Source organism: Neovison vison, chromosome 13, assembly GCF_020171115.1.
Source record: "Neovison vison isolate M4711 chromosome 13, ASM_NN_V1, whole genome shotgun sequence".
NCBI classification, from domain to species: domain Eukaryota; kingdom Metazoa; phylum Chordata; class Mammalia; order Carnivora; family Mustelidae; genus Neogale; species Neogale vison.
The window spans coordinates 81,908,640-81,926,134 of NC_058103.1; positions in this window are offsets into that span (position 1 = coordinate 81,908,640).

A 17,495-nucleotide genomic window follows, 5' to 3' on the forward strand; every position below is an offset into this window, starting at 1 on the left:
TCAACAGATGCAACAAAAGCTTTTGACAAAGTACAACACTCATGCATGATAAAACTTCTCAACAAAATAGGGGTAGAGGGAAAAATACCACAACATAACAAAGGCCATATATGAACAACCCATAACGAACATCCTCGATGGTGAAAAACTGAGAGCTTTTCCTCTAAGATCAGAAACAAGACAAAGATACTCCCTCTCACCATTTTTAATAAACATAGTACTAAAAGTCATGGCCACAGAAATCTGACAAGAAAAAGAAATAACATCCAATTACTAAGGAAGAAATAAAACATTAACAATTTGCATATGACATAATACTATGTACAGACATAGAAAACCTAAAAGACTCAACCAAAAAACTACTAGAACTGATCAATGAATTCAGGAAGGTCACAGGATACAAAATCAATATAAAGAAATCCGTTGCATTTCTACACACTAATAAAAAAGTTGCAGAAAGAAAAGTTAAGAAAACAATCCTATTTGCATTGCACCAAAAATAAAATACCTAGGAATAAACTTACTAACCCAGGAGGTTAAAACCTTTACTCCAAAAAATATCACACATGAATGAAAGAGATTATAGACAATACAAATGGGAAGATAAGCCATGCTCATGGACAGAGAACAAATATTCTTTTTTTTTTAAGATTTATTTATTTATTTGACAGAAAGAGAGATATCACAAGTAGGCAGAGCAGCAGGAAGAGAGAGAGGGGTATGCCGGCTCCCCGCTGAGCAAAAAGCCAGACATTGGGCTCAATCCCAGGACCCTGAGATCATGACCTGAGCTGAAGGTAGAGGCTTAACCACTGAGCCACCCAGGTGCCCCCAGAGAACAAATATTCTTAAAACACCCATACTACCCAAGGAAATCTACAGATTTAACCCTTATCAAAATATGAACATTTTTCACAGAACTACAACAAGCAATCATATAATGTATATGGAACCAGAGAAGATCTCAAATAGCCAAAAAAGTCTTGAAAAAGGAAAACAAAACTGGAGACATCATAATTCTAGATTTCTGGACATACTACAAAGCTATAGTAATCAAAAAAGTATGGTACTGGCACAAAAATAGACCACAGATCAGTGGAACAGTACAAGGAGTCCACAAATAAACCCATGCTTTTATCGTCTATTAATGTGCAAAAGGAAATAAGAATATGCAATGGGGAAGACAGCCTCTTCAACAAATAGTATTGGGAAAATTGGACAGCAACATGCAAAAGAATGGAACTGTACCACTTTCTTGTATCATACACAACAATATACTCAAATTGATTGAAGACCTAAATGTGAGATTTAAGACCATAAAATTCCTAGAAGAAAACATAGGCAGTATTTTTTTTTTAAATAAACTGTGGAAACATTTTTCTACATATGTCTGGACTGGCAAGGGAAACAAAAGGAAAATTAAACTACTGAGACTACACCAAAATGAAAATCTTTTGTACAGCGAAGCAACCCATCAACAAAACAAAATGGCAACACACTGAATGGGAGAAGATATTTTCAAATTATAAATCTGCTAATGGATTCATATCTAAAATACATTAAGAACTTATATAGCTCAACACCAAAATAATAATCTGACTTTAAAAGGACTTGAAAAGACATTTTTCCAGAGAAAACATTCAGATGGCCTACAGACACATGAAAAGATGCTCAACAGCAGACTTCTTCTTTTTTTTTTTAAGATTTTATTTATTTATTTGACAGACAGAGATCACAAGTAGGCAGAGAGGCAGGCAGAAAGAGAGGAGGAAGCAGGCTGCCTGCAGAGCAGAGAGCCCGATGTGAGGCTCGATCCCAGGACCCTGGGATCATGACCCAAGCCAAAGACAGAGGCTTAACCCACTGAGCCACCCAGGTGGCCCTCAACAGCAGACTTCTTAAGATGATGGTGGAGTAGGAGGACCCTAAGCTCATCTAGTTCCATGGACACAACTAAATAACACCCACATCAGTGCAAATAGCCCAGGAAACAACCCAAAGTCTGGAAGAACAGATTCCTCCACAGCTAACTATAGAGAAGAAATCACATCTAAGTGAGTAGGAAGGGCAGAGATGGAGCTAAATGGACAAATGAAACTATTCATGTAAGGAAGGGACTCAGCAGGCACAGAGATAGGAAAGGACCTGACCCCAACACCAGGCATGGAAAAAACAAATCCCCATAATATTTGGCTTTAGAAAGCAGAGAGGCTGAATTATGTGTTTTTAAAATCAGCAAGGCTCAACACCTGGAATTTTAAAAATCAGTTGGCTGGCCTCTGGAAGAGCTGGGAGGGTACACTCCCTGCCCTTAGAAAGAGAGCAAAACAAAGAGCCCCTGGCAGATACAGCATAGAAGCAGCAGCTTGAAAAACACCTGGCTATATAAGATATGATCACATGAGATATATGAGAGGAAGAGCTGTTTACTAATTTCAGAAGATCCTATGGAGGAGTAGGGATCCTTGTGAGACTTGTCCAGGAACAAAGGAGCTAGAGAATGCCATTTCCCTCCCCTGTACCCCCAGCCTAGACACAAGGACACCTGCAGATACCAGTACAGAACCAATATCTAGCTTGCTAACAGTGTGCCCCATCCCCATGTTCTCCTTGGGGACATGCCCCCTCCATCCAGGTTTCCAGTCTAGGTCCCTCCCCACAGACCTGCTCAAACCTTCCTAACACTTTAGGCCCACCTCCACATTCTCCTACAAACCTGTATCATCAGAAGGAACCTTGGCTAGAGCCCATCCAAAAGACAAGCCTGGCACTGTGCAAGCAGCACTGACGGGGCCAGCACCTCTTCAGCCCCAGGGAAAGGAAGATAAACTCACACAACTGTCCCACTCTGGCCCAAGCAATGGGCTGGGGGGAAGACAATGCTCTGACTGCAGGCCCCACACACCAATGAAAGCTTCTCAAGGGACAGCACAAGGAAAGCACACTGTAGTTTAGTGTTGCTGCATCCCTAGAAAATGTCTGTCTGACTCAACTGATGCCCAAAGTGAGCACAGACCCCTCAGAACACAAGGACCAAACCCTGCCTACAAGAAGCAAAGGAAGTCATTGTAGATGACTAGACTGAAGGCAGAAGTGGCTCAGCCACAATGGCAGAGCAAAGGCATAACACACATAAGATACAACCCTGCAGTGCCAAGTTCTGGTGAACAAGGAAGACTGCACTGCTTAAGGCCACTACTTATGGCCAAGAGCAGGAGAGATATCTGACTACTAACACAGAGAAAAAAGACATAGATTTTGGCAAAATAAGGATATAAAAGAATATACCCCAAATGAAAGAATAGGATAAAATCACAGCAAGAGGGCTAAATGAAACAGAGATAAGCAATATGCCTTATAGAGAATTTAAAGTAATGATCCTAAAGATACTCACTGAACTTGAGAATGTAGTGGAAGACCTCAGGGTAACTCTTAACTAAGGGACAGAAAACATAAAAAAAGAACCATTCAGAGATGAAGAACTCAAATGAAATTAAAAATACATTACATGGAATAAAGAGACTAGAGAAAGCAGAAAAAGGGATCAGTGACTTAGAAGACATAGGAAGAGAAAGCAACCAAGCTGAACAGAAGAGAGGAAAAAAATTAAATAAAAGAGAATAGACTTAGGGAACCCAGTAACACCTTCAAGTAGAATAACGTTTGTATTGTAGGGATCTCAGGTGGAGAAGAGAAAGTAAAGGGAGCAAATAATTATCTAAAGAAATAATAGCTGAAAACTTCTCAATCTGGAGAAGGAAATAGTAATCCAGATAGAGGAGACCAAGAGATCCCCCAACAAAATCAGCCCAAGGAGGCCCACACCAAGACACATTGTAATTAAAAAGGTTAAAAATAGTGATAAAGTGAATCATGAGAGACTATGGACTCTGAAAAACAATCTGAGGGGTTTGAAGTGGCGGAGGGGGGGGTGGGAGGTCGGGGTACCAGGTGGTGGGTATTATAGAGGGCATGGATTGCATGGAGCACTGGGTGTGGTGAAAAAAATAATGATACTGTTATGCTGAAAATAAATAAATGAAAAAAAGTGATAAAGTAAAATATATATATATATATATATATATATATATCAGCAAGAGAAAAGAAAACAGTTACATATAAGGGTAACTACATCAACTATCAATACACATACTAGATCAATTAAAAATAAATAAATGGATCAAGGCCAGAAGCAAGATGGTGGAGAAGTAGGAGACTGAAATATCATCAGGTCCCAGGAGCTCAGCTAGATAGTTATCAGACCATTCTGAACACAAAAACTCAACAGGTGATCGAAGAGTAGAAGAGCAGCAATTCTATGAACAGAAAATTGACCACTTTCTGGAATGTAGACTGTGGGGGGAGGAGCCAGCTCCTGGGAAGTGGTGGAGTAGCAGAGCACAAAATCAGAACTTTCAGAAGTTAGCTCCACTGAGGAACGTTGCTCCAGAGGCTAAGTAGGGGTGGAGCCCTCACAGGGTCAGTGTGGTCTCAGGACCTGTGGGGTCACAGAAACACCAGGGGTGTCTGCCATGTGGCAGAGCTGCCGGGTATTGGAGTGGGGAAGCCAGCTACAGAGATGGAGCCAAGGAGTGAGCTCACAGCTTAGGGTTACCTTAAACTGTGATCATAGGCATAATTGGGCCACTGCTCTTCAAGCAGGGACCCAAGTGGCAGAGCCAGAGAGACCCCCTCTTTCCAGCTCTGGGAGGAACAGCATAGGAGCACGTTGAGAGGAGTCTGCTGGGATTGGAGACTCCAAATGGGGCTGTGCGCCGGAAACAGAAATGCTTGGTCCCAAGCTGGGTGAGCTTAGAGCATGGCCAGAGACCAGAGAGACAGGAAGGATTGACTGCTCACTGAGAAGTGGGGCCTGAGCTCTCAGTTCCTCCATGCACAAGACTGGGAGGCTGCAATTTTCACTCCTGTTCTCCAAAGCTCTACAGAAGGCATTCAGGGAACAAAAGCTACCGAGAGAGTGAACCTGAGCAAATTACATAGCCTGGCCCCTTGCAAGGGTGGTACAATTCCGCCTGGGGCAAAGACATTTGAGAATCACTCCAACAGGCCCCTCCCCCAGAAGATCAGCAAAAACATCCAGTCCAGACCAAGTTCACTTATCAATGAGAACTGCAGAACTCCAGAGCTAGGGGAAAGCAACACAAAGAATTCATGGGTTTTTCCCCATGATCCTTTAGTGTTGCAAAATTGATTTTTTTTAATTTTATCTATTTCTTATTCTATTTTAAACTTTTCCTCTTTCCCCTTTTAACTTTTTTTAACTATTTTACCTTAAACTGCCTTTTTTTTAAAAAATCTTTTAAAATCTTTTAAAATTGTCATTGTATTTAACCTTATTTTTTGTATACAGACAGGGTTTTTTCTTTAAAATTTTGGGATACGATTTCTTCTAATAGATCAAAATATACCCTAAATCTAGTGAATGGCTTTCTTTTACTCTCCAGCCTGATCACATTCTCTCTCTCTCTCTCTTTTTTTTCTTTTTCCAACCAACTTACCTTACCAAGTCCTTTTTTAGACTCTTCTTTAATTTTCATCTTTACAATCATATTCCATCCCTTCATTGCATTTATCCTAATTTTTGTGTATATAAAAGTTTTTCTTTCTAAAAGTTTTGGGGGTAGGTTCTTCTAAGAGACCAGAATACACCCAAAATCAAGTAGGTGGCTCTGTTCTATTCACCAGTCTAATATATATATTTTTTTCTTTTTTGTTTTTCCCCCTTTTTTCTCCCCCCAGTTTTGGGTCTCTTCTGATTTGGTTAGCATGTATTTTGGAGGGGGGTGTGTCTTTGCCACCCTTTTAGTATTTTATTCTCTCATTCATATAGTCTCATCTAAATAACATGACAAGGCAGAAAAACTCACCACAAAAAAAAAAAAAAGAGAAAGAAGCAGTACCAATAGCCAATGGCTAGGGACATAATCAATAAAGATATTGGTAATATGTCAGAACTAGAGTTCAGAATGACAATTATCAAGGTGCTTTCTGGGCTTGAATAAGCATGGAAGATATCAGACAATCCCTTTCTGAAGAAATAAAATCCCTTTCTGGAGAAATAAAATAACTAAAATCTAACCAATTGGAAATCAAAAAAGCTATTAATGAGGTGCAATTAAAAAGAATGGAGGCTATTACTGAGAGTAAAAATGAGGCAGAAGGGAGAATTAGTGATATAGAAGACCAAATGATGGAGAGAATAAAGAAGCTGAGCAAAGGAAAGACAAACTACTGGACCATGAGGGGAGAATAAGAGATAAGAGATACCATTAGACAAAACAATATTAAAATAATTGGGATCCCAGAAGAAGAAGAGAGAGACAGGCAGAAGGTATATTGGAGAAAAATACAGTAGATAATTTCCCTAATACAGCAAATTAGGGAATGAGCATCAAAATCCAGGAGGCACAGAGAATCCCCCTCAAAATAAAAAATAATAATAATAATAAAAGTGGGTTCACACCCCGTCACCTAATAGTAAAACTTGCAATTCTTTGTGTGACAAAGAGAAAATCCTGAAAGCAGCTGGGGACAAAAAGTGTGTAACATACAATGGTTAAAATATTAGATTGGCAGAAGACTTATCCACAGAGACTTGGCAGGCTAGAAAGGACTGACATGATATATTCAGAGCACTAATTAAGAAAAATATGCAGCCAAGAATACTATATCCAGCTAGGCTGTCATTGAAAATAGAAGGAGAGATTAAAAGCTTCCAGGACAAACAAAAACTAAAAGAATTTGCAAACACCAAACCATCCCTACAGGATATATTGAAAAGGGTCCTCAAAGCAAAGAGAGAGGCTAAAAGTAGACCAGAAAGGAACACTGACAATATACAGTAATAGTCATCTTACAGGCAATACAATGGCACTAAATTCATACCTTTCAATAGTTACCCTGAAAGTAAATGGGTTAAGTGCCCCAATCAAAAGACACAGGGTACCAGAATGGATAAAAGAACAAACAAACAAACCAAAAAACCCAAGGCCCATCAATATGCTGTCTATAAGAAACTCATTTTAGACCCAAAGACACCTCCAGATTTAAAGTGAGGGGGTGGGAAACAACTTACCATGCTAATGGACATCAAAAGAAAACTGGGGTGGCAATCCTTATATCAGATAAATTAGATTTTAAGCCAAAGACTATAATATGAGATGAGAAAGGACACTATATAATATTTAAAGGCTCTGTGCAACAAGAAGATCTAATAATTTTAAATATCTGTGCCCCTAACATGGGAGCAGCCAACTATATAAATCAATTAATAACAAAATCAAAGAAACACATCGACAAAAATACAATAATAGTAGGGGACTTTAACACTCCCCTCACTGAAATGGAAAGATCATCCAAGCAAAAGATCAACAAGGAAATAAAGGCTTTAGATGACACACTGGACCAGAAGGACATCATAGATACATCTGAACATCACAGATATATTTAGAACATTCCATCCCAAAGCAACAGAATACACATGCTTTTCTAGTGCACATGGAACATCCTCCAGAGTCGATCACATCCTGGGTCACAAATCAGGTCTCAACCAGTACCAAAATATTGGGATCATTCCCTGCATATTTTCAGATCACAATGCTCTGAAATTAGAACTCAATCACAAGAGGAAATTTGGAAAGATCTCAAATACATGGGGGCTAAAGAGCATCCTACTAAAGAATGAATAGGTCAACCAGGAAATTAAAGAAGAATTGAAAGAATTCATAGAGTTTATGCTGAGTGAAATCAGTCAAGCAAACAGAGTCAATTACATATGGTTTCACTTATTTGTGGAGCATAAAAAATAGCATGGAGGACATAGGGAGTTAGAGAGGAGAAGGGACTTGGGGGAAATTGGACGGGGAGGTGAACCATGAGAGACTATGGACTCTGAAAAACAATCTGAGAGGTTTGAAGGGGCGGGGGGGGTGGGCGGTTGGGGGAACCAGGTGGTGGGTATTAGAGAGGGCACGGATTGCATGGAGCACTGGGTGTGGTGCAAAAATAATGAATACTGTTATGCTGAAAATAAATTTAAAAAAAAGAATTCATGGAAACAAATGAAAATGAAAACACAACAGTTCAAAGTCTTTGGGACACAGCAAAGGCAGTCCTGAGAGGAAAGTATATAGCAATACAAGCCTTTCTCAAGAAACAAGAAAGGTCTCAAGTACAGAACCTAACCCTACACTGATAGGAGCTGGAGAAAGAACAGCAAAGAAAGTCTAAACCCAGCAGAAGAAGAGAAATCATAAGGATCAGAGCAGAAATCAATGGAATAGAAATCAAAATAACAGTACAACAAATCAATGAAACTTAGGAGCTGGTTCTTTGAAAGAATTAATGATTGATAAAACCCTGGCCAGACTTATGAAAAAGAAAAGAGAACGGACCCAAATTACTAAAATGAACGAGAGAGGAGAGATCACAAACAACACCAAAGAAATACAAACAATTATAAGAACATATTATGAACAACTATATGCCAGCAAATTTGACAATCTGGAGGAAATGAATGCATTCCTAAAGACTTATAAACTACCAAAACTGAACCACTAAGAAATAGAAAACCTAAACAGACCCATAAACTGAAAGGAGATTGAAGCAGTCATCAAAAATCTCCCCAGAGGGTGCCTGGGTGGCTCAGATAATTAAGCGTCTGCCTTCAGCTCAGGTCATGATCCTGGGGACCTCGGATCAAGTCCTGCATCGGGCTCCCTGCTCAGTGGGGATCCTGCTTCCCCCCTCCTCCCCTACTGCTCCCCCTTCTTGTGTTCTCTTTCTCTGTCTCAAATAAATAAAATCTTAAAAAAAAAAAAATCTCCCAGCAAACAAGAGCCCAGGACCAGATGGCTTCCCAGGGGAATTCTACCAAACATTTAAAGAAGAATTAAGACCTATTCTCCTGAAATTCTTCCAAAAAATATAAATGGAAGGAAAACTTCCAAACTCATTTTAGGAGACCAGCATTGCTGTGATCCCAAAACCAGACAAAGACCCCATCAAAAAGGAGAATTACAGACCAATATCCTTGATGAACATGGATGCAAATATTCTCACCAAAATACTGGCCAACAGGATCCAACAGTACATTAAAAGTATAATTCACCATGACAGAGTGGGAGTTATTCCTGAGCTGCAAGGTTGGTTCAACAACTGCAAATCAGTCAGTGTAATTAATACATTAATAAAGAAAAAGAGCTATATGATACTCTCAATAGATTCTGAAAAAGCATTTGACAAAGTACAGCATCCTTTCTTTTTTTTTTTTTAGTTTAAATAATATTTTTATTTTTTATAAACATATATTTTTATCCCCAGGGGTACAGGTCTGTGAATCGCCAGATTTACACACTTCACAGCACTCACCAAAGCACATACCCTCCCCAATGTCCATAAGCCAACCCCCCTTCTCCAAACCCCCCTCCCCCCAGCAACCCTCAGTTTGTTTTGTGAGATTAAGAGTCACTTATGGTTTGTCTCCCTCCCAGTCCCATCTTGTTTCATTTATTCTTCTACTACCCACGTAAGCCACCATGTTGCATCACCACTTCTTCATATCAGGGAGATCATATGATAGTTGTCTTTCTCTGCTTGACTTATTTCACTAAGCATGATACGCTCTAGTTCCATCCATGTTGTTGCAAAGGGCAAGATTTCATTTCTTTTGATGGCTGCATAGTATTCCATTGTGTATATATACCATATATTCTTTATCCATTCATCTGTTGATGGACATCTAGGTTCTTTCCATAGTTGGGCTATTGTGGACATTGCTGCTATAAACATTCGGGTGCACGTGCCCCTTTGGATCTCTACGTTTGTATCTTTAGGGTAAATACCCAGTAGTGCAATTGCTGGGTCATAGGGCAGTTCTATTTTCAACATTTTGAGGAACCTCCATGCTGTTTTCCAGAGTGGTTGCACCAGCTTGCATTCCCACCAACAGTGTAGGAGGGTTCCCCTTTCTCCGCATCCTTGCCAGCATCTGTCATTTCCTGACTTGTTGATTTTAGCCACTCTGACTGGTGTGAGGTGATATTTCATTGTGGTTTTGATTTGTATTTCCCTGATGCCAAGTGATATGGAGCACTTTTTCATGTGTCTGTTGGCCATCTGGATGTCTTCTTTGCAGAAATGTCTGTTCATGTACTCTGCCCATTTCTTGATTGGATTATTTGTTCTTTGGGTGTTGAGTTTGCTAAGTTCTTTATAGATTTTGGACACTAGTCCTTTATCTGATATGTCGTTTGCAAATATCTTCTCCCAATCTGACAGTTGTCTTTTGATTTTGTTAACTGTTTCCTTTGCTGTGCAAAAGCTTTTGATCTTGATAAAATCCCAATAGTTCATTTTTGCCCTTGCTTCCCTTGCCTTTGGCCATGTTCCTAGGAAGATGTTGCTGCGGCTGAGGTCGAAGAGGTTGCTGCCTGTGTTCTCCTCAAGGATTTTGATGGATTCCTTTCTCACATTGAGGTCCTTCATCCATTTTGAGTCTATTTTCATGTGTGGTGTAAGGAAATGGTCCAATTTCATTTTTCTGCAAGTGGCTGTCCAATTTTCCCAGCACCATTTATTGAAGAGGCTGTCTTTTTTCCATTGGACATTCTTTCCTGCTTTGTCAAAGATTAGTTGACCATTGAGTTGAGGGTCTATTTCTGGGCTCTCTATTCTGTTCCATTGATCTATGTGTCTGTTTTTGTGCCAGTACCATGCTGTCTTGATAATGACAGCTTTGTAATAAAGCTTGAAGTCCGGAATTGTGATGCCACCAACTTTGGCTTTCTTTTTCAATATTCCTTTGGCTATTTGAGGTCTTTTCTGGTTCCATAAAAATTTTAGGATTATTTGTTCCATTTCCTTGAAAAAGATGGATGGTACTTTGACAGGAATTGTATTAAATGTGTAGATTGCTTTAGGTAGCATAGACATTTTCACAATATTTATTCTTCCAATCCAGGAGCATGGAACATTTTTCCATTTCTTTGTGTCTTCCTCAATTTCTTTCATGAGTACGTTATAGTTTTCTGAGTATAGATTCTGTGCCTCTTTGGTTAGGTTTATTCCTAGGTATCCTATGGTTTGGGGTACAATTGTAAATGGGATTGACTCCTTAATTTCTCTTTCTTCTGTCTTGTTGTTGGTGTAGAGAAATGCAACTGATTTCTGTGCATTGATTTTATATCCTGACACTTTACTGAATTCCTGTACAAGTTCCAGCAGTTTTGGAGTGGAGTCATTTGGGTTTTCCACATATAGTATCATATCATCTGTGAAGAGTGATAGTTTGACTTCTTCTTTGCCGATTTGGATGCCTTTAATTTCCTTTTGTTGTCTGATTGCTGAGGCTAGGACTTCTAGTACTATGTTGAATAGCAGTGGTGATAATGGACATCCCTGCCGAGTTCCTGACCTTAGCGGAAAAGCTTTCAGGTTTTCTCCATTGAGAATGATATTTGCGGTGGGTTTTTCATAGATGGCTTTGATGATATTGAGGTATATGCCCTCTATCCCTACACTTTGAAGAGTTTTGATAGGAAGGGATGCTGTACTTTGTCAAATGCTTTTTCAGCATCTATTGAGAGTATCATATGGTTCTTGTTCTTTCTTTTATGGATGTGTTGTATGACATTGACTGATTTGCGGATGTTGAACCAACCTTGCAGCCCTGGAATAAATCCCACTTGGTCGTGGTGAATAATCCTTTTAATGTACTGTTGAATCCTATTGGCTAGTATTTTGGTGAGAATTTTCGCATCTGTGTTCATCAAGGATATTGGTCTATAGCTCTCTTTTTTGATGGGATCCTTGTCTGGTTTTGGGATCAAGGTGATGCTGGCCTCATAAAATGAGTTTGGAAGTTTTCCTTCCATTTCTATTTTTTGGAACAGTTTCAGGAGAATAGGAATTAGTTCTTCTTTAAATGTTTGGTAGAACTCCCCCGGGAAGCCGTCTGGCCCTGGGCTTTTGTTTGTTTGGAGATTTTTAATGACTGTTTCAATCTCCTTACTGGTTATGGGTCTGTTCAGGCTTTCTATTTCTTCCTGGTTCAGTTGTGGTAGTTTATATGTTTCTAGGAATGCATCCATTTCTTCCAGATTGTCAAATTTGTTGGCGTAGAGTTGCTCATAGTATGCTCTTTTTTTTTTTTTAAAGATTTTATTTATTTATTAGAGAGAGAGAGAAGGAGAGAGAGCAAGCACAGGCAGACAGAATGGAAGGCAGAGGCAGAAGCAGGCTCCCTGCCGAGCAAGGAGCCTGATGTGGGACTCGATCCCAGGACGCTGGGATCATGACCTGAGCCGAAGGCAGCTGCTTAACCAACTGAGCCACCCAGGTGTCCTATAATAGTTTGTATTTCTTTGGTGTTAGTTGTGATCTCTCCTCTTTCATTCATGATTTTATTTATTTGGGTCCTTTCTCTTTTCTTTTTGATAAGTCTGGCTAGGGGTTTATCAATTTTATTAATTCTTTCAAAGAACCAGCTCCTAGTTTTGTTGATTTGTTCTATTGTTTTTTTGGTTTCTATTTCATTGATTTCTGCTCTGATCTTTATGATTTCTCTTCTACTTCTGGGCTTAGGGTTTCTTTCTTGTTCTTTCTCCAGCTCCTTTAGGTGTAGGGTTAGGTTATGAACCTGAGACCTTTCTTGTTTCTTGAGAAAGCCTTGTACCACTATATATTTTCCTCTCAGGACTGCCTTTGTTGTGTCCCACAGATTTTGAACTGTTGTGTTTTCATTATCATTTGTTTCCATGATTTTTTTCAATTCTTCTTTAATTTCCCGGTTGACCCATTCATTCTTTAGAAGGATGCTGTTTAGTCTCCATGTATTTGGGTTCTTTCCAAACTTCCTCTTGTGGTTGAGTCCTAGCTTCAGAGCATTGTGGTCTGAAAATATGCAGGGAATGATCCCAATCTTTTGATACCGGTTGAGTCCTGATTTCAGACCGAGGATGTGATCTATTCTGGAGAATGTTCCATGTGCACTAGAGAAGAATGTATATTCTGTTGCTTTGGGATGAAATGTTCTGAATATATCTGTGATGTCCATCTGGTCCAGTGTGTTGTTTAAGTCCTTTATTTCCTTGTTGATCTTTTGCTTGGATGATCTGTCCATTTCAGTGAGGGGAGTGTTAAAGTCCCCTACTATTATTGTATTATTGTTGATGTGTTTTTTTGATTTTTTTATTAATTGGTTTATATAGTTGGCTGCTCCCACATTAGGGGCATAGATATTTAAAATAGTTAGACCTTCTTGTTGGACAGACCCTTTGAGTATGATATAGTGTCCTTCCTCATCTCTTATTATAGTCTTTGGCTTAAAATCTAATTGATCTGATATAAGGATTGCCACTCCTGCTTTCTTCTGATGTCCATTAGCATGGTAAATTCTTTTCCACCCCCTCACTTTAAATCTGGAGGTGTCTTCGGGCTTAAAATGAGTTTCTTAGAGGTAACATATAGATGGGTTTTGGTTTTTTATCCATTCTGATACCCTGTGTCTTTTGATTGGGGCATTTAGCCCATTAACATTCAGGGTAACTATTGAGAGATATGAATTTAGTGCCATTGTATTGCCTGTAAGGTGACTGTTACTGTATATTGTTTCTGTTCCTTTCTGATCTACCACTTGTAGGCTCTCTCTTTGCTTACAGGACCCCTTTCAGTATTTCCTGTAGAGCTGGTTTGGTGTTTGCAAAGTCTTTCAGTTTTTGTTTGTTCTGGAAGCTTTTAATCTCTCCTTCTATTTTCAATGATAACCTAGCTGGATATAGTATTCTTGGCTGCATGTTTTTCTCGTTTAGTGCTCTGAAAATATCATGCCAGCTCTTTCTGGCCTGCCAGGTCTCTGTGGATAAGTCAGCTGTCAATCTAATATTTTTACTATTGTATGTTACAGACTTCTTTTCCCGGGCTGCTTTCGGGATTTTCTCTTTGTCACTAAGACTTGTAAATTTTACTATTAGGTGACGGGGATTGGGGGCCTATTCTTATTGATTTTGAGGGGTGTTCTCTGAACCTCCTGAATTTTGATGCTCATTCCCATTGCCATATTGGGGAAATTCTCTCCAATAATTCTCTCCAGTATACCTTCTGCTCCCCTCTCTCTTTCTTCTTCTTCTGGAATCCCAATTATTCTAATGTTGTTTCGTCTTATGGTGTCATTTATCTCTCGAATTCTCCCCTCATGGTCCAGTAGCTGTTTGTCCCTCTTTTGCTCAGCTTCTTTATTCTCTGTCATTTGGTCTTCTATATCGCTAATTCTTTCTTCTGCCTCATTTATCCTAGCAGTGAGAGCCTCCATTTTGGATTGCACCTCATTAATAGCTTTTTTGATTTCAACTTGGTTAGATTTTAGTTCTTTTATTTCTCCAGTTAGGGCTTTTATATCTCCCGAGAGGGTTTCTCTAATATCTTCCATGCCTTTTTCAAGCCCAGCTAGAACCTTGAGAATTGTCATTCTGAACTCTAGATCTGACATATTACCAATGTCTGTATTGATTAGGTCCCTATCCTTCGGTACTGCCTCTTGTTCTTTTTTTTGTGGTGAATTTTTCTGCCTTGTCATTTTGTGCAGATAAGAGTATATGAAGGAGCAAGTAAAATACTAAAAGGGTGGCAACAACCCCAGGAAAATATGCTTTAACCAAATCAGAAGAGATCCCAAATCATGAGGGGGGAGAAAGGGGATAAAAAGAGGTTCAAAAAGAAAGAAAGAAAAAAAAGAAAAAAGAAAAGAATTAAAAAAAGAAAACGAATAAAGAAAAGTATAAAAAAGAAAAAATATATATATTAGATAAACTAGTTTAAAAACGTTAAGAAGGAAAAGGTTAAAAGTTAAAAAAAATTTAGCAAAAGAAGAGAAAAAAAATGAAAAAGAAAAAAATTACTTTAAGTGCAAGACTAAAAAATCACAGGGAGAAAGCCATGGGTTCCGTGCTTTGCTTTCTCCTCCTCTGGAATTCTGCTGCTCTCCTTGGTATTGAAACCACACTCCTTGGTAGGTGAACTGGTCTTGGCTGGATTTTCTGTTGATCTTCTGGGGGAGGGGCCTGGTGTAGTGATTTTCAAGTTTCTTTGCCCCAGGCGGAATTGCACTACCTACCAGGGGCCAGGCTGAGTAATCTGCTCGGGTTTGCTTTCAGGAGCTTTTGTTCTCTGAGCACTTTCCATAGAGTTCCGGAGGACGGGAATACAAATGACGGCCTCCTGGTCTCCGACCCGGAGGAGCAGAGAGCCCGGGGCCCCACTCCTCAGTGCGCCCTCAGAGAACAGCGCCCAGTAACTCCCGTCTGCCTGACCTCCGGCCGCGCTCCGAGCTCACCGAGCCTGCAGCCGGTTCAAGGTAACCCCGAGCTGTGAGCTTGCTGTCGGCTCTGTCTCTGTAGCTGGCTTTCCTGTTCCAATACCCGCAAGCTCTGCGACACTCAGATACCCACGATCCTTCTGTGACCCTGAAGGACCTGAGGCCACGTTGACCCCGCGTGGGCTTTGCCCCGGTTTAGCCTTTGGAGCGATGTCCCTCAGCGAAACAGACTTTTAAAAGTCCCAATTTTGTGCTCCATTGCTCCGCCGCTTGCTGGGAGCTGGCCCCTCCCCCCGGGGTCTATCTTCCCGTCGCTTTGGATTCACTTCTCTGCCAGTCCTACCTTTCAGAAAGTGGTTGTTTTTCTGTTTCTAGATTTGCTGTTCTTCTTCTCTTCGATCTGCTGATGGATTTGCAGGTGTTTGCAATCTTTAGATAAGCTATCTAACTGATCTCCTGCTAGCTGAAGTAGTCTCAGCCTGCTACTTCTCCGCCATCTTGACTCCTCCTCCGTACAGCATCCTTTCTTGATCAAAACTCTTCACAGTGTAGGGATACAGGGTACATACCTCAATAACATCAAAGCCATCTACAAATATCATTCTCAATTGGGGAAAACTGAGAGCTTTTCCCCTAAGGTCAGGAACATGGCAGAGATCTCCACTACCAATAGAACTGCTATTCAACATAGTACTAGAAGTCTTACCCCAGCAATCAGACAACAAAAAGAAATAAAACACATCTGAAGCAGCAAAGAAGTCAATCTCTCACTCTTTGCAGATGATATGACATTTTAAGTGGAAAACCAAAAAACTCCACTTCAAAACTTCTAGAACTCATACAGGAATTCAGTGAAATGTCAGGATATAAAGTCAATGCACAGAAATCAATTGCATTTCTATACACCAACAGCAAGACAGAAGAAAGAGAAATTAATGAGTCAATCCCATTTACAATTGCACCCCAAACCATAAGATACCTAGGAATAAACCTAACCAAAGAGGCAAAGAATCCATACTCAGAAAACTATAAAATACTCATGAAAGTAATTGAGGAAGACATGAAGAAATTGAAAAACATTCCATTATATGGATTGGGAGAACAAAATTGTTAAAATGTCTATGCTACTTAAAGCAATCTACACATTTAATGCAATCCCTATCAAAATAGCACCAATTTTTTTTTCAGAGAAATGGAAAAAATAATCCTAAAATTTATATGGAACCAGAAAAGACCTCAAATAGCCAGAGGAATTCAGAAAAAGAAAACCAAAGTTGGTGGCACTACAATTCCAGACTTCAAGCTCGATTAAAAGCTGTCATCATCAAGACAGTATGGTACTGGCACAGAAACAGACACATAGATCAATGGAACAGAATAGAGAGCCCAGCAATAGACCCTCAACTCTGTAGTCAACTAAACTTCAACAAAGCAGGAAAAAATGTCCAATGGAAAAAAGACTGTCTCTTCAACAAATGGTGTTGGGAAAATTGGACAGGCGCATGCAGAAGAATAAAACTGGATCATTTCCTTACACCACACACAAAAATAGGCTCAAAATGGATGAAAGACCTCAATGTGAGACAGGAAACCACCAAAATCCTTAAGGAGAACACGGTCAGCAATGTCTTCTACATCAGCTTCAGCAACTTCTTAGAAACATTCCCAAAGGCAAGGGAAGCAAGTGCAAAAATGAACTACTAGGACTTCATCAAGATCAAAAGCTTTCACACAGCAAAAGAAACAGTTAACAAAATTAAAAGACAACTGGCAGAATGGGAGAAGATATTTGCAAATGACATATCAGATAAAGGGCTAGTATCCAAAATCTATTAAGAACTTATCAAACTCAACACCCAAAGAACAAAAAATCCAATCAAGAAATGGGCAGAAGACAGGAACAGACATTTCTGCAAAGAAGACATCTAGATGGCCAAAAGACACATGAAAAAGTGCTCCACATCCCTCGGCTCCAGGGAAATACAAGTCAAAACCACAATGAGATACCACCTCACACCAATCAGAATGGCTAAAATTAACAAGTCAGGAAATGACAGACACTGGCAACGATGCAGAAAAAGGGGAACCCTCCTACACTGTTGGTGGGAATACAGCTGGTGTAGCCACTCTGGAAAACAGCACAGAGGTTCCTCAAAAAATTGAA